The sequence below is a fragment of the Anser anser genome (assembly GCF_964211835.1).
Source record: "Anser anser genome assembly, chromosome: 5".
In the NCBI taxonomy this organism is placed as follows: Eukaryota; Metazoa; Chordata; class Aves; order Anseriformes; family Anatidae; genus Anser; species Anser anser.
This window is the reverse complement of record NC_139725.1, coordinates 9,304,837-9,332,154: the sequence shown is the minus strand read 5'-3', so window position 1 is coordinate 9,332,154 and position 27,318 is coordinate 9,304,837. Positions and strand designations below refer to the sequence as shown.

Sequence of the window (27,318 nt, the reverse complement as noted above, 5' to 3'; positions counted from 1 at the left end):
AGTGAAGGTACTTTTTTTTTTTTTCTGTAAATGATCAACTACAGTTGCAGATGAGTGATCAGTTGCAAATAAATTTATATCTACGCTGACACTGAAGATACTGACATTTCTGAAAGCATAGTAAAATAAAACCTCTAATTGTTAATATAAAAAAATACATTTTTAAAATACAAGTTTCAGAGAAGACATAAATCATTATGCTTTATGATATCAGTGGAGACCTAGTAACTGAGGTTTAAAAAGAAGTTTCAGTTGAAAGCAAATTTTTCCAATCTGGTCTGCCAAAAATTGTTCCCATGAATTATCTGCCACTGTCAAAACTATATGCTTGAGCAGGTGATCTACTGCATTTAGTCTATGATAGCATGTTCAAAATTCCTCATTCTTAAGTTTTATCTTGTTTTCTTTCAGTTTTCACCCTGGGGGTGCTGGTCAACTGAAGGCTCAACATGAGTCAGCAATGTGCCTTGGCAGCCGAGAGGGCAAACCACATTTTGGGGTGCATTAAACAGTGTAGCCAGCTGGTCAAAAGAGGTGACCCTCCAACTATATTCAGCATCAGTGTAGCTTCATCTTGAATACTGTGTGTAGTTATATTGTGTGTAGTTCTGGTTCCACAATACAAAAATGATGTTAAGATACTTTAAAGTGTCCAGAGGAGGGCAACAAAGGTGGCAAAAGAGCTGGAAGGCATGTCCAATGGGGAGAGGCTGAGAACACCTGGGTTGCCTAGTCTTGAGGAAAAGAGGCTGAGAGGCAATCTCACTGCTCTCTCCAAATTCCTGAGGAGGAAAACTGGAAAAGGAGTTGTTGGTCTCCTCTCCCTGGTAACCAATGACAGGATGTGAGAGAACAGCACAAAGCTGCACCAGGGAACATTCAGAATGTACATTTGGAAAAAAATCTTTATCGTGATGGTGGTCAAACAGTGGAACAGGCTTCCTAGCAAGGTGACTGATGCCCCTTGCCTGTCAGTGTTCAAGAGGTATTTAGATAATGCCCTCACTAGTAAGTTTGAACTTTTGTTGAGCCCTGAAATGATCAGGCAGTTGGACTTGATGATCTCTGTAGAACCCATTCCGTCTGAACTATTCTGTTCTATTCTCAACACTTTTGTATGTGGCTAAGACAAAACATTAAGAGGTTGATGCCTACTAATTTAAGTAAATTTCAGAAAGACTGCATTTTTTCCAGATGGAACTGCAGCTCAGTGGGAGAAATACTCTGACATAGAATATACCAAATACATTTCATCATAAAAATGTACTTGGAAAAATACTTTCCCTGTAAAGAAATGGCATTATCATCCACAGGGACATGGGAGTTGGAAGCAGCTCTCTAGTTTTACAATGTATTGCCATTTCTTCAGCAGTTATGCAAAAGACCACACATAAATAAAACTTATATTACTAGATTCTTCACTTTAGATTTCAGAATAGGAAAATGTTTTAGACATAATACTAGATTCCAACATGTATTTCTCTCTCTTGTGATTTGGTGTTCTGAAAGACTGTTTCAAAGCTCTAAATTCATTTTAAAGATGGGTGAAAATGAGTCAGATCAACCACTGATCAACTGAACTGGAAAAAAAACAAGTGATAGTTGCCTTGGGTTAACCAGAAGAACTCGTGTACACTCAACAGTAGAAAAAGAGTGTCATCTGAAATGTTTACCTCAAAAGCTGTCTAAACCTTTCTAGTATTCTTGGAAATAGTCAGGGGGATAATGGCATCCCAGTAAGCAACAAAGCAAGAGACTTTTCAATAGATAACCCTTCTGAAGACTGATTTGTAAATTAATGGTATTTAATGCAGTTTACGATTTTTATTAACTACTCTATCACAAGTTTGTGATATCTATCAACTATCACAAGTTGTGACAACACTATCTTAAGTTTGCAGTTTCTTAAGTACAATGATAAAATAGCCAATAAACTAGCATTGGCAGAGAATCCCTTAATATGAAAAATGGTGCAGGCCCTGGTTTAGAGGGTATATTTTTTTCACTCTATATCTGCCAGACTTGTAGCTTTACCAATGTATTACAATGTCTTCAGGCTTTGTCTGCAACAGAAAATCTAATGGAGTAGAGAAAGACAAATCAAGGGCATTCACCTACTGAATCAGACCTCAGTTTCGGTGTCATTGCAAGAAACTATCAAATCATTTTGGAGATGTCACCTTCACCACACTACATATACTGAACTCAGTACTAGATGCAAATTACTGTTCACCTTGCAGAAAACATGTTGTAACACAGCTGCTTAGTTCAGAGAGGCACTGTAAACCTCCAGGTCTTTCCCAAAAGATATTAGCTCAAATACAGTACATCATTAAGTACAACAGGCCTTGCTGTTATCCTCATATTGAGGATTTTGATTCAAGCAATACAATGTTTTTACTTAAGCTCTAGAGCCACTTCCTAACAGAACAGTGAAGTATCTACACCTAGAGACATTCACTAAGCACTATCCCAAATTTTACAGGCAACGTAAGGAACTTCTCTAATCAACTTTGTAGGTCACAAAGTAATAATACCTTCATTCAACAGGTCTTTCTTCTTTAAGAGATTTACATTTTATGAGTGAGGGTGTCGAAACAGTTTCTGTAACTAACTTTTGGTTTCATGTTTGTTTAACCTCTTAACTAAGAGATAATGGCAGATCTAAGGGCAGATCTAAGGACATCAATTACCGCTGAATAAGTACAATAAAAGCCATACAGGAGTAATTTCGTTTTCAATTACAAAATTTCAGCCTAATATTCTGTCATTTAAGTCATAAAAAGGCCAGTGGCTATTCAGCTAGGCTATACGATCCCTAGGGGACAGTGTGCCCACAAGTTCTATTCTCACAAAGCTGCACAAATTAATCTTTTGCATCGTCTGCCTAGTCTTTTGGTACATCAGTCATTCTTTACTATTACAAAAGGTATTTCTGGGAGTTTCATCATCCCTAAATGGTATTTCTTAACTTACTGTGTATTGAACTAATCAATCATATTCTTATTGTCATTGATACAGAACTACTCGAATTTCATTAATTCTCTATGATGATTTTCATGATACTGATAGACAAATTTTGCTTCTTATTTGCTGTTCACAACACTGTAGCTGTTTTCCAACATGAAAAATTTTTCAGCACCATAATTCCCAAGGTAATTATATAGCATTGTTGCCTCTAGTCTGATATACTTTCTGCTCCTGTTCTCTACTCTTTCTCAGATTGTTTACTTGTATATTTCAAGAGAAACAAGCAGTCTGGAGTATGGCTGGGTTGCATAAGAAAAATCAGGAATCTCTGTGACAGCTGATGAGAGAGAGAAAAAGAGAGGCATTTGAAGTTACATATAATAATTTCCCTTCAAAATTTGAACTAGAGGTGGATAAAATTAAGTTCAAATCTCAATCCCAAACTGAATTAAAAAAAAAAAGAAAAAAGTATTGATAATCTGGGTCCAAATTCTGAAATATTTTCTCAACACCAACTCAAATTAATCTCACAACTTGAAAGAGTGCCCTGTTCTATACAACGTAAATGAACTATCACTGCTGGAGGTGGCTGGAAATTTGCCAAAAACCTAATAAATAGGCAAGTCAGGAAAAGGAAAAAGGAGACAGAGCTGTGGTTGTGGTATATAGTCTGCGGTATTTTAAAAAGGTGATAATGGCAAAAGGCACATCCATGGGGAAAAAAGGTCTGAGTCTTTTCTCTGGGTGATAATTCAGACTGTTAGCAACCCCTTCTGTTTCACCATCACAACTAAATTTTCATGTGCTATGTGTTAGTTATGTTAATAACATTTTTAAAATATCTTCAGATTGTTTCTCTGAAAAATCTTGTATGGAATTTTACTTTAAAATCAATACCTTATTCCTTTTGTAGCTATTTCATGTGTGTAAAAGGCACTTAACGTTCGTGAAATGACTAAATTGTCTCAACCGCTACATGTTTATTTTATTAGTTGTTCTTCAAGATCTAAATCATCTGATGCCTTAGGGACAGATACTACTCTAGCCTACCAGACAATTCCCACTGACATCACTGAAAGATGCACCTGTGGATTTATGGTGGAATAAGACTCTTAAAGTGAAGATTGTTCATTTGGGATTAGGTTGGTCTTAGCTTTTAGTATTCTTGGGTTATGGAAGCAGCTTCTTATTAATCAGTAATGTCAGCCTATTGAAGCTTTTAAGATTTGACTTCTCTGATGGTTTGGAATTCCCAAAAGAAACACAGAGAGAAAACCATATATAACTCTCCGTTGGCAGCCCACTTCTAGCCCAACTGAATCTCAGGTTTCATTGTAAGAGTTTTGTTCTTAAAAGCTGAATAATTTCTTAGATATTTCACTATGACAAGGAAGAAACAGAAGACAATATGATAATTCTTTCCTCACTCCACAGATCTTACAGCAAATTTCCCCCATGTCAATCACACGGAAGCAAAGCAGCACTCCCCTTATTTTCAGTTTTGTACATAGCTTACAGTTCTTGTGTTAGTCTGAAAAGAATAAATCTCCCAGTCCATAATTTACTGTGTATGCATGTGAAAAGCACATCTCTTGAGGTTTGGAACTGAAATTATTTGTTTGCTAGTCTGTAGGGAAGACTAAAAGCATTTTCCTCACATACAAAGGCTACCCCTTTTGTTTCTACATACAATATCAGACAGTAGTTAGCGAGAAGAATAAAATATAGAGAAAACATTTGCATACAATGTTTTGCAGTTGAAGAGCAGAAATTTTACAAATGATGTTTACAGCATGAGTAGAAAATGCAAGGTTAAACATGAAAATACATAGCAAAGATGAGCAATCAGCTATCACTTACTGGGTTGCTGGTATCAAAATATCTCTCATTACCAGTCCCTGCAGTTTCACCTGCTGTCAGGTCTCAGTTCTAAAGTACCATGAATTTTAAACTCCCTTTTCCTCCCAAGAGGCAGTGTTAATAGCACAGTAGACCAGTCATTAACAAAACTTTCCCTGATCAAATCTTATGTTTACTATATTCCTCAATAGCTACAGAAATAACTATTTTCCCTCTTTTGTCCAATTCTTAGTAGTAAAAGAGGTTTTACCTTTAAGGCCAGACACTGAAAGTAAGAGGTACATAGCAAGTGAAAAAGAAAACTCATCACTCTCAGACACAATTTTCCTCCCTGATTCTCCAAGATTGCACAGTAAACCAACAGATTAAGAATAGGAAGAAAATTAGAATGGTAGAGAAAAGAGGTAACAGCTCGCCTTTTCCCCTCATATTCTACTCCTCTAGGACAGTCATGCAGAACAAAAAGGAAGAAGAATTCATCTGTGAGTTTCTCCTGCTCTGCATCTGTCTTCTAGCTTGCCTGAGAAACTATCCCAAGTCCATAACAGAGGGATTTAACAGCAGTGGAAGGCACTAGCAGCCTTGATTCAGAAAAACAAAACAAATAAATCAGAATAAATATATGAAATTAATTTCTTGAATGTATGTGAGTAGAGTTCTCTCTTTCTCTGGACATCCACACACACATGCACACACAAACTTAGGCATACTTGGGCACACACATTTAAGAGAGATTATTCTCAGATTTATCTGGCTTGTGAAGCTTTCTGACCAACAATAAACCTGTGTCATTGGGTCCCAAATCATTCACTACATTTAAGTACAGTCTAACTTCCTCAACATGTTCTTATGTTTCAAAATTTTTCAAAAATCATGATCATGTTAAAAAAAATAAGGCATTGTCTTGGCTTCTAGTGCTTTCCTCCACTTCCACACGAGAAACTAAAAAATAAATTGAGGATTATGTAATTCTGAATCAGGCTTGTCCTTTAATTTGTCAACCTAGTGAATATTCTAGGGGACTTCTCAAGTGATTTGGTTCAATCCTTGGTAATTGTTCCTTACGCACTGTTTTTGACTCCAGAAATCAGAAACTATGGTGTAGCATTTGAAATAATTATTTACTCAGATGGCTTTTGCTAATACGACCTTTTAGCTTTTAATGAAACCTGATATTTCATTTTCTTTCACTAATCTTACATTAATCTTACATTAATCTTAAACATTAATCTGATTTTCTTTCATTAATCTTACTATAAGTATTAGGAACCTTTCCATTGCTTGCCAGTACTTTTAAGAAACAGATGGATTAACTGAAAATGTTACTCCTTTCTCAAAAAGCTGATTAGCTCTTTCCAGTAGTCAACACCAACCTCCTCATCCTTTCGTGTTTAACTGCAATATACAGAATCTCTAACCAAGCCAGAATATATGGACCTTTCACCATTCCTTTTATTATGTGATCTAAATGTCACTCTAATCTATTTTAACTATGTGGTACATTAAATATTTGTCCCTATTTTAGATAGTAAGTAGGGCAAGTTATTTTCTGAAGAAATAGTATTTACTGTGCATGTGGGTGGTTGTTTTTATTCCGTGATATATTCCACAGTTCAGAGAAGCTGAGTTTACCAGCCCTGTTGAAGATAGCATAGGGATTTACATCTCTTCGGAACTGACAGTAACTGTCAAGAGCAGTAATGCCTAGTTGACAGTGACAGCTGACAAAGGTCATTTCTGAGTTAAAGATGAATTAAATGTTCTAAAATGTGAATGCAGAAACAGCTTTAAGGAGGAAAGCATGTTAGAAGAAATGATGTCCCATTTACCAAAAATTACCCTTAAAATTTCAGCCTGAAGTGTAATGCCCAAAGCAATTTACTAAAAGAAAAATGATTACAGCAAATATAAGATAAGAACAGAAGTAATCCAGTGTTTAAAGCTAAGAGAAAGCAGTTTTCTTATATGCCACAATTTGAAATAATTAAGTTTTGGTAGACTGCTACCAGCACAAACTAAAGAAGAAGGGAAAAACAACAAAACAAAACAAAACAAACAAACAAAAAAAACTCTGAAAATGTTACCAAAACAAGACCAGTTATCTCTTTTATTTTTATCAGTATTTCTGGATATTCACCATAGTGACTGGCCAAGCATAATTTCCCTTAGGGATTCAGTTATGCTTGAGAAATCACAAAAGAGACGATTTTGTATATATACTGTTGAACTACCAACTCAACTTCTTACTTACATTAACATTCCTGTTTGCTAGATTCCAAGTTTTTAATAGTTCTTCAAATGTGGGATAATAATATTTATAGAACCTGAAAAAAAAAAAAACAAACAATGATCTACACTTTCTTTGTCCCTAACTACTACAGCAAGGTGAATTGGAACAAAGCAAAACATGTTATGACTAAATAGATAAATGTAAAATATAACAGAGAAATGTATTTCCTTCAACGTACTGTTTTAGTCTACCAGTTGAATGATAAAATGAACTATCACAGTTGCAACTCAAGGAAACGTCTGCGTAGGTTTACATGGATAATGAAAGATTCCTGGCAGAGTTTTCTTCGGCAGCCAACACACTCTCCTCATTCTACTGAAATATTATTGCAAATATAAGAAAATACTTCTATTTTAATGATAGAAGCAAGTAACAGAGTCTTGTTACATTGAAAATGCCCTTAATCTACCTTCTCACAAATCACTACTACTACTTAAAATGAATTTATAAGGCACAATTACAGTTGAATTGTAGCTGACTGAATATCAGAGAACTGTTGACTCAGACTACATTAACTTCTAGTATGTACTGTAATCTAGTATGCTGTAAATATCTCAACTAATCCTACAGCTCAAAAGTAAAAACATAATAAAATACATGGACATTGTCAGATGTCAGACCTTCTCAGTAGGGACAGATATATTTGGACTAAGGCCAACCTACCTCTTATTTTTTCCTGAATGAAGAGACCATATTAAGTTTAATCTACTATTACAAGCCCTATTTTCTGGAGATTTTAGTTTTTTCATAACTCTTTCCCTTTGAATATTTTGCTCTCATTTTTTATGTCTGGAACCAGACATAGAATTCTGATAACATTTCTGTCACTGCAAGGATAATACAGGTAAAGCATTGCCTCCCCACTTCTAAAGGATATTCTACTGATTGTTTAAGGATTAGGGCTGGGGTTTTTTGTTTGTTTGTTTGTTTAAGTATAACTCTGAAAAATGTGTTCTGACAGCTCTTGACAGTTTCATTCTGATCTTCATTTCCATGAATGGAGGGAATTCAAAAACAAGTTATGCATGACAGAAAATGTTTGTTAGAGATTTTTTTTTCTTGGTGCTACAGATGCATACACAAGGCATTGGATTCTGCTGTATTCACAATCTGAATGAGGTTTCTTAATGTGTGCTAGCAAAATAAACAATCCTGTGATGCTAAGGAGTCATGAAAAACAAAAGGAAAATGAAATAACAGTCAAGGCCCTAAAACTTGTTCCCATAAAGGACCAATGCCAATCATCCAACCTGACTGGTCTCTCCATCGTCACAATGAATAAACCAAACCATTCTGACAAAGAATCAATATGGCCTTGAGAGTTTCACGGGACAAGTCCAGTGTCTTTTTGGTAAGTTCAGTCATAAGTCACAGTTATCAGCCTCACTGCCTGAAATTATATCCTGGACCAAGGGCTGATTTGCTTAACTTCAACTGTGAGCTGTATGATTCTCATCCACATTTTTCAACACAACCAGAAACTTCCTTCATGTTTCCCCCTTGCTATCATGACTATTCCTGCACCATTACTGAAGCACATGGAAACTTTCTAGAAAGCAAAGTTTCTCTATAAAATACCTATGTGTTTTGTTCAAATTTTTTACTTTGATGAGTTCCCGCTGAATTAAAGACAAAACTCCCACAAACCATGCATGGATTATTTCAATGTGCATGAGGGTCTAGACCCGTTCAGAAAATCTATTCAAAGTCAAGCTGAAGTTGGTTCCTGAAGTTGGTTTCAGGAAGTATTTGTGAGACAGTTTGCTACAAAGCAAATTCACTTGGTGAATTTCCATAGAAATTATTCTTGGCTTGTACGCTTCCCAGCCCAGGGCAAACCTCAGGATTTTTCAAGCAGAGGGATCATGGGGACCCAGTGCCAGTTTGTCACGGTGATCAGGAGGCAGATGACAGGCAGATGATTTTTTTTTACTACAAAACCACAAAGCCAAAATCCTTAGATTCACAGTATCAATTACAGTGCTAGACTTGGGATTTCTAGCAGCCAATAGCAACAATAACGCTCATGGTATCGATTTATTTTCTTTGTTCCAGAGGCCCTGGGAGAATATTTATTTAAGAAATACCATACATTGGCATCCCATAACAGCATTTTTTGCCTTGTAGGAAATTTGAAAGCAATTTGAAAACAAACAAATCAACCTTGCAAACCCCAGTGTTCTCAGCTAGCTAGCTTGATCCTCACACAATATTTTAATTAGCATTTAAAGAATAAACTGATTTTTTACATGTCATGCCCTAGGTATGTTTTTTAATCCTTAGTGTGTGGGTCTGCTGAATGTATTCTAGTTACTTCTCATAGAGATCAGACATATTAGTTCAATGGATCTCCCTTATCTACATTGTGTTGGGTGTTATAATATACCTTACTATACATAGCAAGTAACACCACTTCTTATGTGTTGTTGCTGTTGTTGTTTGTTTTCTGTTGCTTGTATACTACCTTAAGGGCCATAGGTTTTGTTCCAGTGATACATTTAAGAAGATTTAGCAGAGCAAGCAGGATAACATCTAATGGTTCTGATTAGATTCCAGGTTCATTTTTGGAAATATTAAATGTACCACATTTGCTGCAAGTACCAGAATTCTTGGTTCAGATATTTCCTACTAAATTAAAACTGGGTTAACAGAAGGTAGCATGCAGCTGGTGTCAGAAGAATGACGTGTTCAGAGAAAAAAAAAAAGTGATGCCTTTGCTTAGTGTAGCCTTTTCTTAAAGAGAGACAAACTATTTCTTCTAGGAAGTGAATAACCATGTTGCATATACATCATCTAAAACTCAGAGTATGTTGCTAAAAATGTTCCATATACGGTCACGTCAAGGACATTTGGGTTATATTTGGACTTTTGAAAACCTAATCCAAATTGCCAAATGATGAAATACATCATAACCACAATGGGCTCCAAGAGGAGCCTATTTCTTTTTGCCAGCTGATGTCCAGACCTAATCCAGAGGCGAAAGACGGGGGATGAATCCCAGATGTAAAACACGTCTTTACTGTTATGTTATAATGTCTTTGGTTAAGAGGAACTTTAGCAAAGCAACCAAAAAACACTATCTTCAGTTTTCCATTCAAAAAAAAAAAAAAAGCTTTCAAAGGAAACTGTCAATAATAGAGCAGCAGCTGCTTCATTTTGTTTCTCAGAAATACCACATGGTGATGATTTTACAAGTAATTGTTGCAGATGTTTACCTTGTTGTGAACTACTGCCCTATTTAATATCTGCCAAACGGGAGCTTACTTGTAAACATACAAACTTTTCCATATGTTTCCTAGCAAAGCTTTTACAGAAAACCTTCAGCTACATACAAAAGGACTCCAACAAGTAAAACACTCTGAGGTCCTGCCACCTCGTGAATTCTGTTCTCATTTGTGAAAGTGTTGCCACTTGAGAAGGGTTTGCACAAGGAGACGAAGAATAAAAAAATGAAATTAATGGTCATTGCAACCAAAAACATCAACATTCATCCAGAAAAGAAGCTGTGTAAGAAAAATCTATGCCAAAGAAAGCTTCTTGCAGCAGCTAGCAGGGTCTAATGCACTAAACATGCATTAAAGAGAGAGAATGCAAGCACTTATATTCTCAAAGTAAAATGAGACTCACATGCTGTTTTCCTTTTTTACTGATTGTCCCTTCTTAGAACATATGTTTGCCTTGTCAGCCAAGAATGACATTAAATTTCACAAGACAAATTGCAGCTTCCATAATAAATGGTTTCTAAAGGATTTAGGTGTAAATCAGAGAAATTTCAAATCTGTTGATTATGCTGTACTAAGCTACTTGACAAGCGCAATCCATTGCTGAAAAACACTCAGCAACCGCTTGCTATTTGTCATGTTCTTTAGAGCTCAGAACAGAAAATACTCTCTCTGCTCGACTGCATGCTTCCACTAGCCTTCCAGAAGGCTTTCCTGGGTTCTTCCCCAGCATGTAATTTTCCTGATACTTCAGTATCTATTTATACCACATTTAATATTTATAATGGCAGTGAGATACACTTTACACAAATGCAGTGTTACGCAGTTGCAGTGGCTGAGAGAGTCACCAAAACTTTATCAAGTATAAATTGTTTACATACAACTTTTATGTTATCTTGCTTGGATGAAAGAAATGGTTAAGTGCTGATTTGATGCTTTAAAAGAGAAGAGGGAAAACACAAAGCAGTAACCTAAGTGACCAGTGAATGAGTGAATGACATTATCATCACAAGGCAGTGCAGCAATCGTATAAATACACATATCACAAAGAAAAAATATTCCTTTTGCATTTTAGAAAACATAAGAGCATGTGTGTGGCCCTTGCTGCCCATAGCACAGCTGCTGCATACAGTCCTTCTCCCTCATTGCCGACAGGAATACTTCATCTCCTCTTGTGTACAGGAAATTTAAGGGAGGATGCTATGCAAATACATTTTTGTAGTTTCAGTCCAGACTAACAAGTCATAGAAAATCTTACCTCACAACCACAGTATTCATGTACACAACCCTGTCTGCAAAGTAGCATTAACCAAACACATTTCTTGGTGTGGTAGGTTTCTTTGGGAAGACAGAATATGGTACAGATACAGTCTCAATTTTGCATGGACCAAGTTAAAAGCAGTATCATTACTCACTTAGTTGCCTTAGCTCAAAACAAGTTCAGACACACTAGAACAGTACAGTGAAGAGAGCATATGGTGAAAAATGTTCCTTTCAACCTTCACACATCAGCCCAAAGACTCAATTTAAACACTTCAGAGAGGGCAAGGCACTTCAGCATCTGCTAATGAGCACAGGAGCTTTGTTACACAGGTTGAACTTAACTAAGGATCCTTTCCTAAAGTACGTGAGCAGAGCTCTTCCAGCAATGCTGCTAACAGAAAAGGCTTCTGATATACCTCCACCTCAACCAGAGTGACAGATGTCTGATATGTTTTACTCTTGAGTTAAGAATTCTTCATCCATTACACTCTGTTGCTAATACTGATAGGTTAAATAAAAACTCATTATAGTACCTATATTTAACGCTTTGTGCACTATGTAAGAGAATATTCTTATTTTAGAATTAATAAACATGTAAATGTGTTAAAACACCTTTAAGACGATGCGTTGTCCTGCCCAGCTAGAAATGTTTTGTATTTCCCTGCAACTCTTATAAGTATCAAAGTTGCTAAGATTAATGTTCATATCGGAAAATTTAGAACACTCCCATTTAAATAAAGCTCAGCATTAGTGTATACAGTCCTCACCCTGAAAAAGGGGTTGCCAAGGGACTACAGTGTGCTATTCCAAGAGAAAAACCAAATAGTAATTCTACATGTTATATGTTTCTAATTATAATCAACTACAAAGCCTTTCTTAATGAGACAACTGTGTAAACAAGGATTGTTCTTACAGATTATAAAACTACATGCTCTAACAGTGGGTATTACTAGCTCCAGAACAGAGATGCTTCTTTATAAACACAAAAATCATTTTCATTATTATTTTCTGTTGATAAATTACCTATGGGATGTTTGATACTGAGTGCATCAGTGTCATTCTTAGTCATCTGGCCACAATGGACTTTGAATCTGTCCTTCTGTCCCCTCACTCCTTTTTGCTAGTGCCACGTGTTATATTGCTTCTAGTATTCGGTCCTGTGCATGCAACTGGATGTGCACTGGACCTCTAAGACCACAAATAATCCCATTGAATGCCTCTACAATATTTTACTTGGAAGCACCGCATTCATTCATTACTCAAAAGTTGAAATTTTGAATGCATAAGAACAATATAATCTTCTCTGTCTCGTGATTGGAGACTGGATTAACACAGTTCTTCAAAATAAATTAAAAAAGAGGCTGGAATAAAAAAGATTGAAAACAAATGCCATCTGATGAAATGAAAGGATTATTCTATATATAGTCACAAAGACATTTTTTCTTTTTTTAAATTATTCTCTTAACATGGGACATGATTTTACTTCTGTGAATATTTCTGAGCGTCAATACATTGTTAAAATATCTTAGGAAAAAAAAAAAGCATGGCAAAAGAACGAAAAATCTCAGTCAAATCTAAATTGAGCAAATGTTAACAAATGTTTTGGCAGATATTCCCTCAGTTTAATTACAGAATGAGTCATGTTTAACTATCCTTCTGGGTTACAAATGGAGAGTTCCTTCAAAGATTTATTCCGTATGTAGATACAACATATGTGCATATCTAACAGTCTTATGAATATGTTTTCTCAATATACAGCTGCTGATAATATGCACTATTTACAAAATTAGAACAATGCTCATTTGGATACCTGAGACAAAGGAGAGGTGTTATTACCCTATAATGTGTTTTCCTTTTTAGAATAGAACAACAAATCAGATTATTTTAGATAATACTCTGAAACCAAGGAAAACTTGCATTTTTTATTAAAACCTAAAATGGAATGACCTTAAAGAACCATCTGAAACTCTTTGATATGAAGAAACTATAGTCAGTGGTTCTCAGTTTTCAGTCTTTCTTTCCAGGGATCTATGGACTATTTATTGAAGGGATCCACAAAAACTAATTATGGAAAGCAAATGCATTGTATGTATCTTCCACTGGGAAAGTTTTTATGGGCATTCAAAAACTGTCAGAGGTTGAAACCCATTAGAACTATAGCCTTTTCTCAGGTGAAACAAAAGTTTTGCTAAAATAAGTTTAGGAAGTGATGAAAATACTTTCAAACATGCAGATTACCTCCTCTCAAAAGGAAACCAAGGTGTTTACTTCTGTAAAAAGGTTAAGAATGGTATGAAGCCAGAGCCTTTCAAACTGCATGCTAGGGATTATAGATCAGGCCTTGCTCCAGTGCTGAAAGGCAAAGCAGTCCTGTTATGAATCAGGGAAGTCACTGAAATTAAATGATTGCTAAGTTCCAACACAAAGGTCTAGCCAACAGCAGCTCTAAAGAGAATGTGATATTATGCAGAGAAATGAAAGAGAAATGCTGCTTATATATGTGAGTTCAACTGCAATTTGTCTTGCTATCATATTTTAATCTTTGACACTTGTGGATATTAGAAGTTAAACAATTAAAACCACGAGTTTACTGCTACCAAATACACACACCTATTGCTTAGACACTACAGTGGCACATATAAATTACCAAGGTTAAAGCTATCAGCTGACATCAGTTGACAGAGATACATCCCTCTCATATGCATTGGTATGAACAGTTTTTTGCCATACAACAGGAAGCGTGGGTTAGATGAGTTGGTTCTCAATCTGCTATAGTGTGCAAGTGTGTACCTGTGGCACATTTTTCTACTTCTGTTCTCCCTAAAAAGCCTCATAGTTTCTTCACCTCCTAAAACCTAACTGAATGAATTACAGTGCTAACTACTTGAATAGGAAGATATATCCACTGGAAACCCTACATCCATTTCTACATTCAACCCTGACCATATACGTTTCCTGGCAGACCCAAGATTAATGTGTTACATTTTTAGAAGAGGTATTAGTCACTTGGGCTTTTCTGCTTTCAATTTTTAATGTGGTAGCATTCTATCTTTGTACCTTCATTTCCATCCTATGAATGAATCATAAAGAATTATCAATACAAATGCTTTCAATGTTTAGCTAGTTAAGGTTCCATTACAATATCCATCATTATGTTCAGTTATCAAGAAATTACTTCTGCATCACAGCTGTATTCCACCTACAAAAATGTGGGGTGGGGATGGACTCTAGGGAAGAAAACTTAAGGTGTCTAGATATTTCCTAGCAATAACAATATAAAATGTTCTGGCCCTTTTGTGTTCAAAATGCAAATACAAATTAGAAGCTGAGCATTTTAATGACTCACTGATGTCGCAAATGCATTTAATTTTGACAAGGCACGCATGTTGTTCTTGTATTACTTGTGTTATGCTACACTTTTTTCTGTAGTATTCCATTAAGTTTCCAAACTTTGGAATTCTAAGAAGGAATAGATTTTATATTCTCCTCTGTTAACAAGTTGTTAGCAAATATAGAAAATATTGATTGGGATGCAGGTGTCCTCTTTACCACAACTCAGACTATTTCTTTCGAAAACTGTCAAGTTCAACATAAAAAAGAAACACAAAAATGAAATACACCTATAGAAATTATTCTGACTCTAGGCAGTTACTTATTAAAAATCACTGCATTACTTATTAAAAATCAAATATCAGGTTAAATTTTCAGTCAGAAAAGGCAGTCACATGTTATAATGATGCCCAAGGCAGTATCTAAATATCTTTCTGATTTTGGAAGAATTCTAAATAAGCACTGAGGCCTTAAGATCGTATCTATAGTGGTTTCCAGGGTTTTCCCTTATTTGTTGTTTTTTAGATGTAGCAAGCATGGTAACTGTAGTTATTTATAAAATTAAAATATTTTAAAATAAATTATTAAATTTATATTATCAGTAATTATTTTATTTGAAAAGCATTTCATACTGGGATCTCTCAGAAGAAATGGCCATTGAAATACTCCACTGGTTGTACGATAAAATATTCCTGGCTACTTTTCTTCCAGTCCATGTTTGAATAGGTCAGCAACAATTGGGCACACTACAACACATTCTCAGTTATTCAAATATCCCAGAGTCTAGCCTTGAAATCATGGAATAAATGAATGCCTCCTTTTTAAAAAAAACACTGTGATTGTAAAGAAACTAAGAACATCAAGAATGGACACAAAAGGAGAAATTTCTAGGGAATATAGCCCAATCGTCATTAGCATTCTCAACAATCACAGGATAACCCAGAGTTGAATTTCTACTAACATATCACAGAAGTATTTGTACGCTCCACTCCTTCTGCAAAAGAACTACATATTGTGACAGACTGTTCACTCTCTTGGCTGCAGAAGGGAAGGCAGATGATGAGAGGTTACAGTAGACTGCAGATTAGTATATGAAAAGTCTGACTTGATTCTGATAAGATTTCTTAAATAGGAAAAGGAGATGCATTGGCAGGTGCTGAGTAGTAAGGTTATGGTGGGGGGAAGCACCGAATCACTTTCTGTGGAAGCACAAAGAGCTGTGCATTTGTCTGACAGGCTTGGGATTTAATGATTAGATTGTCTTCAGGAGCAATCACGTGTTTCAGAATCACTACTGCTGTCCACCACCACTACTTCTTCATGATGCTAGGGCCCCTTACATATCAGCATTTCAGTGGCTAACTCTGGGTGTAATTTTACTTTTAGCATAAAAGTGCATTTTTACACTGCAGCTAAGGAATCTCATTCAAAAACAACATAAAACCACAAGAAAACTAAAAACAGACACTATCTGGTTAAAGAAAATGAAAGCACATTTTCTTTTCACAGTTAGATACCCAATAAAAACTGAAACGAAAGTCTGAAAATAAATTGAGAAATAATTTTTAAGGGGTATCATTTTTTGCATAGATAGTTAGGCAAATCTAGTTCCTTTGCTAAATGATTGTTTGTATATTTGTACTTATATTCTCACATGCATTTAGAATACATACAAAACTTACCATGACAATTTTTTGCCTTTTAATTCACATGGTTGCAATGAAGTTTGATGAGCACAAGGCACTTGGAAACCCTTGGATGAAAGGCATCGTATAAACATTATTCAACAGCACTTCAATTATCAGTAATTCAGTATTCACAAGTCATAAAATAAAGACTTGGTTGCTGTCAGTTCCAATTTCTCTAGTAGAAAAGCAATAGTTCTGATAAGCAGAGAGAAAATAACAGTAAAAACATGGAGACAAACACTGATTTCTAAAGCTGAGTACTGCATCTTTTATTACAAAACTTTTGGATGGAAATACTAACAGACTTTTTTTTAACCATTAATTACAGAAGATTTGTAATCTTCTGTATTATTCTGTAATTTGTACAGAAGATTTTCATTTGTGAAACTTACACCTTTTGAGTAGCTTTTATAATCATAAAAAGTATGTTTACTGTTCCTACTAACTGATTGCCTTGCTGCAGTACAAGCTAAGAGATCAAAGAATGTGCTGGCAGTGGAAGCAGAATTGCTAAATCCAATATCTTGACTCATTCTTTTCATTTTAAGAAAGACAGATGAGAAAACTGGCAATGCACTCTATATCTGTATTTGTGCCAAACAGCATTGTCCATCTAGCATAACTGATCCAGCAATTATAGTCAGAAACTAGAACTTAAAGAAAAATAAATTTGTGCATCAGTGTCATGGTGATGTGGCATCATACAGTGTTAAGCATGAGAAATATCCCTCATCCTCATACAGACTAACTAGCCAACAGTGTCCCAGACAGATGAGGACTCTACACTTTGATTTTAGCATAAATGATAACCACTTTATTACAGATATGGGTAGAAGAGAATGGAAAGATTTAGATCATGTTTGTTTGTTTGTTTGTTTTTTCCTCTTACTACACTATCCTTTTCCTGCTGAAAACAGCAGAGAAAACACACAATGCTCAAAGTGACCAGAGGCAGGCAGAGAAAGGGGCGGGGAGAACCCACTATGATTTTTCCTTCTTTGAGCAGTAAGATCAATATCAATACTTGCAGCTAGAAAAGAAGAAGAAATTGTTATTTTTGGAAACAAAATAAAAGAGAAGCACTTTTTAATGCAATGGGTAATGAACTAGATTAGGCTGTGAGAGGGATGTGATATGAAGTCATGGAGGGTGACACTAAAGGCAAGTTCAATACAAAGGGGGGAAGAATTAGATAAATTAATGTTCAAAACACTCATAAATTGACTTTAAAATGATTAGAGATTTATCCTTAGCCATTAATAATACATCAATGAAGGATGCTGGGGAACAGAACACAGAAACCACCAGGATCACAAGCTCATCTCTTTTTGCCACATGCAGGAAGAAAGTATTGGCCTGAAAGGACTTGTAGTGCATCTCTCTCATTCTTAAGCTCTTCTCTGTGGGTCTGAAACAAATCAGAACTCTAACCATAAGTTAATAAAAATTTCCTTGAAAGAGCTACAAGGGAAAACAATGCAATCAGATATTCCCAATACCAAGTAAATATTTGTTTTTCATGTTTTAAAGTTTTGTTTCTTTAAATGCAAAAGAATAATAGAATTGTGTACTAATTGATTTGATCCCATTTAGGATTGTTGAAATTTCATAAAGCACAGAGGCAGCACTAGATACGTTTCCCATTTTAATACCTCTACTTTCCTATGCAAGGCAGATTAGTCCATATGGGCAGCCAAACTATGCACAGGGTATTTACTAAAGGGTATTTTCTCACACAAGCTGAGTAAAAAGCAATTCTGTGTTTTCTTTGTAAATATTGAACTTCCATAACATTCCCTGCTTAAAAAGATGAAGTGTTCTGGTATTGGCTGTTATTTTGCTCTCACCACCCTGTCTACTATGGACCATTTCCAGACCTGGATACCTTACAGTTAATACTTGCTCATGTTTCTTCTCTGATCCTAAGTCAGAATTCGTGAGACAAATGTTAAAGTAATTCAAAAAAGTGCAAGGGACCACACAGGTGCCAGTAGACGCCTTGGGCTTTTCATTTATAAATGCTTTGTGCTAAAAGGGCTGTAAGTGGTATAAATTAATATCATTTAGTATTCATTAAGACTGGTTAATAGGATATTATACATAAATTATTATCAAAAAGTTAGATGAGCTTTGAGAAGTTAGCCACTTTCACGTCAGGAGGAAAGATTTGTGCCTAATACCTTCTGTTTGAAAATTTTAGGGAGAAAAAAAACAACACACTACAGGCTGCCAGCAGTGAAATAGAGTGGTGAAGCATTCTAACTCAGCAGCAAATTTGTTCTTCCACTTGATTTCCACTCCTTCTTTGTAGCTTTGTTCCTGTAGTGATGTGTATATGGTAGGCACTATCAGCTCCAGACTCTGTACATCACATCCCAAGCCTATGGTAGGACAAGGCCAGTCAAACACCAAAATCCCTTCTTTCTCCCCATTTCTATAGTCTCTGAAGGAAAGAAATCCAGGCAACAGATCAGAGAGGTCACAATGACTGGCAAATGAAGATTGTAGACAAACCTTCTCCACAGTTTGGATGGTGCCTGCATCTAATCAGCGCACCAAGGTAGCAAAAGGCACAAGCTATCTTGGAAGCATTAATTAAGTATTATCCACACACTTCATGTAGGCCTTCTTTCCTAGAGCTCTCCTGAATTTGTTAAATGAACCTCCTACTGAAGCATATAGGAGTTACAGCACAGTGACCAGGCTCAAATCATTGCTGGAATGAATAGGCTCCTGACTTGCTGTGCTCCTACACCTGACATATCAAGGCCACAAGGTAAAGAATATATTCTGAACACCTTAAATATAGACAGACTAAACAAAGGAGACAGACCAGCTTCTTCAATCTCTGCATACGTCAGGCTGTGGGGATGCACTTTTCTTCCTGAACACACTGAAGTTATTATTAAATAGGTTAATGCACTCATTCATGGTTCAAAGTATTCATTGCTATCAACTGAAAGTCAGCAGTCCACCCTGAGTTCTGACTCCATCTGATGAATTACCTTGTCTGCAGTGCTGGAGCTATAAATGAACACAACATCTGTTGGAATGCTAGGTTTGAAAGGCTGGCTGAATAAATCACTCTGCAGAAATTCCCAAAGCTACTAAGGCTCTTTCCAGAGCTTCTGTCCTTTGCCCTCCTCTGTCATGCATATATCCATACTTCTTCCCATCTAGTGGGAATTATTTTAGTATTGTTGTTTGCTCCATTTCAGTGTCTTAAAGGCATATGTTCTGTGGGGCCACATAAGAGGGTCAGCGGTGGTGGTAAGAGCTATTACTCTCTATTACGAAGCATAGAAAGTTCAGTTACTGCTTCAGCAGAAAGATTATTAGTGCTGTTTTTAACCTCCATGTTTGGAAAGAGCATTAATAAATTAAAAAGAGTGAGTATATAAGATAGTAATTTGTGCTCGGTTCTTTGGCAGCAGTAAAGAAAATAAGAATAGATTTGGCAGACTCTCCTTGTCTTGTTAGGCTTTGCCTTCTGGTATCTCCTTTTCCCAGTCCTCCTCTTTGCAGATTAAATAGGAAGACTCTCACAATTTGAGAAGACAGCTGTTGGGTCTCAATGGGGATTGCAGTTTGTCTCTTGCAAGCTCACATTCCCCTCAGTTTTTACTGGTACTTAATCAGATTAACTGTCCATGTTTAGGGAGGGGAGAGCTGCAACTAGGAAATGTCTGATCCCATATGTCAATTTCCATCAGGCACTGCAGCATCGTATTTTGACAAAAAATATTTCTGGTTTAATGTCTTCATTAAAATGCCAGGTCTACTAACAAGTAGTTAAAAACAAACAACTTTTCTTAAATAATAGTGTTCAGTATTTCAACATAAAGTAATTGACCAGCCCTAAAATTGGTGTCAGAATTATTTATGGTTTAAATACTAACCTGAAATTTTGAATTGGACACCATCCACACATATACAAACATCAGATGGTCATTTTTATAATCCATCACAAATCAGACCTCTTGATAAAGAATTAACTCAGTTAAAGTTTCAGGGGAAAAAATAGTTTTTTAGCCACTTAGTCTTTTGGCCTTTGATGCTTCATTGAACAAACATTTTCTTAAAGTGCAGCCTAGCTACCCAGGTATTATAAATGCATTCCTTCTCCTTCTGAAAGAATAGAAAATATAACATTTCAATAGACTGGTTAATAACTGATGTTGTTTACTGTCCCTCTGTATGTATTTAACCCTATATTTGCTTTGAAATGTGGATAAGTGAAAGTTATCTCCACTGTTAGATTATGTCATGCTATATTTTTTCTTTTTTTTGATCTGTAAGTTAAATCAGAAAAATTAATTCTGCATACAAATTAACACACTAGAACGCTCTCAGGATCAGCACCTATGATTGTACACTGCAGCAGATAAAGTGGAGGCAGAGAAAAGGAGTTGAAATATAGAATTAGCAAACTGCTGATGGTAGTGGATAACACAGGATTCACAGTCCCACTACCATTGTCTTGAGCTGACCATGCCCTCTTACATTACAGGTAGAATACTACTTCCTTATTAAACATTTTGTTCTAGTACATCAACAAACTTTTGTATTTGCATGCTAGCAAACGCATTTAAAATAAGTTTTGTCCATGGATCACTCGTTGCATGCAACCCCATATTTTCATGTGGGGTAAAACATTTTAATTAAAGTGGCTTAGGTGTTCCTGAGAAAGTAAAAGACTCATGAAACTTGGTTGAAAATTTAATTAGCAAAGGTTATTTTTTAATATTTGTCCCCAGTGATTTTTTTCTCACTTTCATTAATAGGTTAAGAGTGTAGATTACAAATACCGAATAACATTAAAAAATAATGATGATATCCAGGTTTCTATCAAAGTATAATTCAAGAACTCATTTCCTCATTACAAATTTTAAATCGCATGCACATTTTTCCCCCTTTACTGAGGAATTTAATATCTAACTTTGACATATGCTCCACAGACTTATTGTAACTGTTAAACGTTAAAAAAAGCTAATGAGGGAAGACTTATTTATAGCTTAGCCTTTGGTGGTAGGAATTCTAGACAATTTTTGAATCAAGGTTATACCTTTAGAAGTAAAAATTTAAAAAAAAAAAAAAAAGAAAGAAAGAAAGAAAGAAAGGAAAGAAAAATAAATCCCTGAAGCTAAAGGGTATAAAAAAAGGAAAGAGGAGATCTCTTTTTGTATAAAAGTACTGGCATTTATGTTCCTATTAGTCATCTTTGTCATTTTAACAGCAGCTCTCATGCTTTACATCTCAGGTCTTTGATGCACCTTACCAACCATAATGAATACATCTTAATGTAACTGTGAAGCAGTAAGATAGTGCCCTCAAACTTAGGATGAGAAAATGAAACATACATACAAAAAGGATTTATGACCCAGTTGTTGAGCATATTGAGCCATTGAATCAGACTGTAAGTAATTTTTAAATCACCTGAAACCAAGTGGTTAGACCAGCTCAGTGACCCTAATTGGATCCTAGGAGAAAGACACCCCCAGGAAGCCATAATGTTGTTTATTTTAGTAACTGCTAATATAATGAAAGAAAATACTGCCCCATTTAAGAACCTTGCACTCATTCACCTTCTTGAAAATATCTTAGTTATGTATATGTATATTTATATATGTATATAAATATAATGATTTTTATATATATATATATATATATACACGTAAAATCAGCCTAGCTATTGTAAATCAGTACTTTCTTAAGGAACACTGATTCAAGGAGAAAAAGTTAATAAGTTATTCCTGTGATGCCCGTATGTCAGAATACAGGACTATGAGGTAGGAAACAGAAATCAAAAGGGTCAATGCTATTTTTGCATTTAATTACATTTTTTATGCATTGCAGGTTTTTAGAGCCACTGTGTGGTGTGACAACAAGGAGGTGCCTGATAAATGCATATAGCTAAGCTCCTTTCCACTACTTGAATGACACAAATGGAGCAAACGCTCTTCCCTCTGTATTTTAAGAACTTGGGGACAAGCTGCTTATTCTGTTCATATGCTGTAAAGAAACACGGACACTGAAAATTTTCTATAAATGAAAACAAGTTATTCTCTCTCCACAAATTATGGCTTAATTGAAAGCTATACAGAAATGAAATGTACTAAGAGTCAGTTTCTGACAGTCCATGTTAACACAGTTTCTTCCTTGTGGTCCAAAAAGACAGCGTTTATCACTATAAAAACTGTAATCTCTGCTGGACAGCCTGGTTCAAAAATAGCAAACCATCTCTTTATTTCATGCTATTTACGCTGGGCCGATTTATCCTATTCATGGGCTTATGCACTAAGTTTAATCCTCAGAATTCTCAAAACAAACAGTCCATAATAATCACATGCAATGCAGATTTTTTTTCAAGTGCAATGGAAGAGATTATTTTAAACCTTACATTCTTCCCATGAAACACTGCAGAAGTCAGATAACGTGTTCTGACACCAAAAAGGTCAGACTCTGGAAACGTCAAGATGTAGTTTCAAGGGGACCATAATGTATACTCATTCAAGGAAAGAGATAAGGGAAGGAACACAATAATACCTAAAGGTGGCAAGTCCATGTTAAAATCAAGATTTTCCACCAACAGTTTAAAATATCAACATCTCCAGGCAAGGGGACACCATAGTACAGTGGCCTTCAGGAGTGGAGAGGAAGCATTATTGAAGGACCACCTTGTCTGGACAGAATTCGTATTGGAAGCCAACAATTTATGCACAGTTCTTACGGCTTCAAAAGTTCTTTCCTTCCAGTGCAAATATTTTTTTTTATTTTTTTTTGGGGGGGGGGGGGGGGGGAGGGTTGTTTTGGTTTGGTTTTGTGTATTGAAGGATTCCATAGGTTTGGAATTTCTGACTTTCTGGTACTTGATCATGTTCCTTAAGATATACTTATCTTGGTTACTTTTGAAACAATCAGTCCAACACTTTCTAGGGTCTGTGGCTGTAAGACAGAAGAAAGTAAAAAAAGAAGGATTTGTCCATGGGAATCTGTGTGGCTATATTGCAGGGAATGAGGTATTGTTCCATGCCAGGGGAAGAAATTGTTTTCACTGTACATTCAAAAAGCTTAAGTTCAAGTTGTGTCTTATAGGCAGTAATCCCTTCCACAATTTCAAGATCAGAGAGCATTTGATTAAGATAAGCACATTAAATTATCTTCAGCTGGCTGTCACAGCTCTAAATTCTTATAGTTTGCTAAGCGCGTAAACTGGTGTTTCCTTCCTAAAAGTCTGCCTACACTGCATCACACTTTGGCTATGTGGCATCCAGGTATCACTAACTGGCTGGTGAGTACTAATAACTGTTGAACTTTCTGCTTATTGTGGGCTGCAAAACCCATTTGGAACACTGGGCAAAATAACTAGGCTCACATAATTAAAACAAATAGTATAAAGAGTTGTATGAGCATTTACTTGAATACCAACATCTACAGAAGGTCTAGGCACACCTTTGACTTGTACGATATAGCTATACCTAAAAATAATGTTACTAGAAGATGAGTAGCATTTTCAGATTTTCAGGTGTTAGATCAAGATCAGACCTAGTGATGTGTGGTATCAAAATGTCTGCAGGGCTTTTCTCAACACAAGACTTTTATGTGCAAAAAATTATAATTAAGAAAAATAAGCCTTATCCTACCAGTTAACCACACTAAAATCTGCATTCCCAAATGGGTATATTTTGTGTGTTTATAACCTTCCATTATATCTTAGCCAATTTATTTGCTTTAGACAGACTTAATCCTCCTAGTTAAAGAAAAGCAGTAATGATGGCTGCACATTACAGTCAGAGATCTAATTAGTCCGCTAAAATGTAGAGTGAATTCACATGTATACTTTTGACAAAAAATTACCAAGACACATATTGAGACATCTACCTCAATACATACAACTTTTTTCTGGTCTTCTCAATGTTGTTACTCAGTGCCCCGGGTATTTTACTTTCTGAAATATTAAGGACTTTCATTCCACTACTTAGAGTCCCAGACATTTAGAAATGTAGTGACAGAGAAGCAGTATTGGCTCAGCAGTTCCAGATGCAGCTTTACCCCTATTTTATCACCCTGGCAGACACAACTAGATAGCGTATTCCATGAAATCCAAGAATGTACACAAACAACGTAGCTGCACGAAGCCTTCTCCCTGAAAGACAGGTGATTATTGCCAACAGATATAACTGTCATTCGGAGTATATTTGGAAAAAATATATTGTACACAGATGGGAGCTGAAGAGTTGTGTTTCTGCTGAGATTCAGATCATGTCTTTTAAAAGCAGTCCAGGTGGTTTGGGTTTTGTCTTTTTTTCTTTAGCATTGGCACACACATCTTTTCCCACTGTTGCAGATGCTCAGTGCAACTGTTCAGTTGTGCGTACAGGTCTTCTGCTGGCATGGTCTCAGAATATTCAGGAACATCCATACAAATAAGGATACTCTAAACACTGAACCCAACTTCCAAGCAACGCCAGAGTCAAGAATTAAGAGACTTTAAACTCTGTGTCTGCTTTCATCGTGCCCTTTATGACCTGGGGTGTCAGACACATTAGGATCTTATATCTCTCAACAGAAAGAAGGACTATTAAATAAACCACATACATAGTCTCTGGCTCTGGAAGTCCCTTTCTCACAAATCTCAGAAGCCTGTGTGAGTCTGCACGGGAAGTATGCTTGTGCAATGCTGTGTGGTTCCACTATTACCTTAGAGTCTCTGTCACAGACAGGATGCTAACTATGGAAGATGAACTTTGTCTGACCTGGTAAGTCTTTTCTTAGGTGTCTGCAGTTTGCTAGATTTCTTGGCAATACATTTCTACACTTCTTCATAGTATAAAAACAGAGGAGAAAAAAAAAAAGAAAAAAAAAAAGACCATCTGTCCAAAAAATTTACAATTTGAGAAGACAAGAAGAAAAGAAAAAGAAAAAAAAAAAAAGAGAGAGAGAAAGACAGAGTTAAAGCAACTCTCTGAAGACTATGGAACCTGATAGTAACAGAAGCTGGAAAGAGGTCTTCAATTCCCAAACCATAATCAAGATCACCTTAATACTCTACCAAAAAGTCATCATTTAAAAAAAAAAAAAAAGTCAAAAAGAGTCAAAATCCCAAAGCCTGAATTTTTTAAGAATAATATATTAGTCTATTCTGAAAACTGGTTTTTAAAATGGCATTTTAAAGCTCCATATTAATTATGAACTAATTCTCAGTTCAAGTATGTTTTAACTTTTATTTCAATTATTTCTTTACTCTTCATTTGCCAAATTTGTGCAACTCAATATTGACCTTGTCTATAGAACTGGATGTTCATTAACCTTTCTATGCCGGTGCATGAACCACACCACTCTCTGTGCACCTGCACAATACCTGCTATATCACAGTAATCTAGCTCTTGACTGAAGGAAGGACTGGCTCAGTCTTCGACATATCTCCCCTTCCTTCACTGGTTCTTCTCCTTCCCTTCCCTTCCCGAGGCCCAGTCAAACACAATAGGCTAAAATCCCAAGAACAACTAGAGTACTAGTGTCTGTACCCATTCTGCAACAGAACCTTGTTTTGACTTGGCAACTTTATTTTTTTTCGGCAACAGCTGTCCTTAGCACTGACAGATGACATGCTTGCAGAAAGAAAATCAACAAGTGTAAAATAGTTGGTGCAGCAGTCCAACAACTTAGGGTCCAGCAGCACAAATTCACTAGCAAATATGAGAGCCACATGGGTTTGTGGACCTTGGGGATGAAATTACAATTGTTAATAATGTTTATTGCTTTATCCCAGTGTCTTAGTGCTCCTGATATTCAATTCCTGATATAAAGAACTGAGTGAATCTATGCTCTTCTTAATTCTCTCTCCAACTTTAATTGGCCCTATTTATATTCTTATATAATGTTCATTTTGATTTATATTGCTGAAAAAAAATATAAAGTGACCAAAATCATTATCAGAATCTATCTCCTTCATGACTCTTCAGTTGTTTCTTTGTCTACCTATCATAGTTCAAGCATGCCCAGCTGCACGTCTGTATTGTCAACATTTCTAGATGTGTTCCCTTTATCCCAGTGTATTGTAACAGTGAAGTGGAAAACTATAGTCTAAAAATACAAGAAAAGCAAGGTCTAAAAATACAAGAAAAGCATATATAGGAAAAGGCAGTTAGATCATTTGCTAGAGTTCAAAAACAAAACAAAAATACCACCACCTGAACAGGTAAAAAATAGCTTTGGCACAGTCTCTGTAGACCTGAAGGAAGGTGTGTGACCAAAAACTTGCACGTCTTACCAACTCTCCCAGGTAACTTAATAAAATATATATGTCTCTCTAAATCTGGCCTAGAGGAACAGCACACATAACACAAGGATTTGAAGACTGCCTGCTCCTGCTCAGAGACAGGTTCCTGAATATACAAAGATTTATCCACAATGCTTAATAACTGTTCCATTAGAGACAAAGTTACTTGGTTTTATTTAGCTTTGGGCAGGTCTTCTGCTAAATTCAATTTTTTGTGTGCCTAGAAATACACATTGGAGGAAATCACCATGTCTTTTCTCTCAATAAATGTGATATATGACCCATGTTGATAGAATAATTTTGTTTACTTAATAGAATTGTGTAATTTAAAAAGAGATGCAAGACCATATGTGAAGTAGGACAAAGAGCTGTTTCAATGAAAAATGTATTTAATTTTTTCCATCTCTTTTTTTA

General features: G+C 35.8%; 1 protein-coding gene across 20 annotated transcripts in view; it reads right to left on the bottom strand.

Moving 5' to 3' along the window:
* The window catches only part of LOC310900658 (uncharacterized protein), a 255,378-nt gene that overhangs the window by 117,020 nt on the left and 111,040 nt on the right, over window positions 1-27,318 (bottom strand). For 12 of the 20 annotated variants that reach the window (XR_014585291.1, XR_014585292.1, XR_014585293.1 and 9 more), the window contains one exon: window positions 7,082-7,154. The exons of 7 other annotated variants lie outside the window; for them this stretch is intronic. The gene's annotated coding sequence lies outside the window, so the exon portion shown is untranslated. Of the gene's footprint in view, window positions 1-7,081; window positions 7,155-13,842; window positions 14,564-27,318 lie in introns of those variants that run through there. One more of the 20 variants, XR_014585309.1, reaches the window with a different exon arrangement.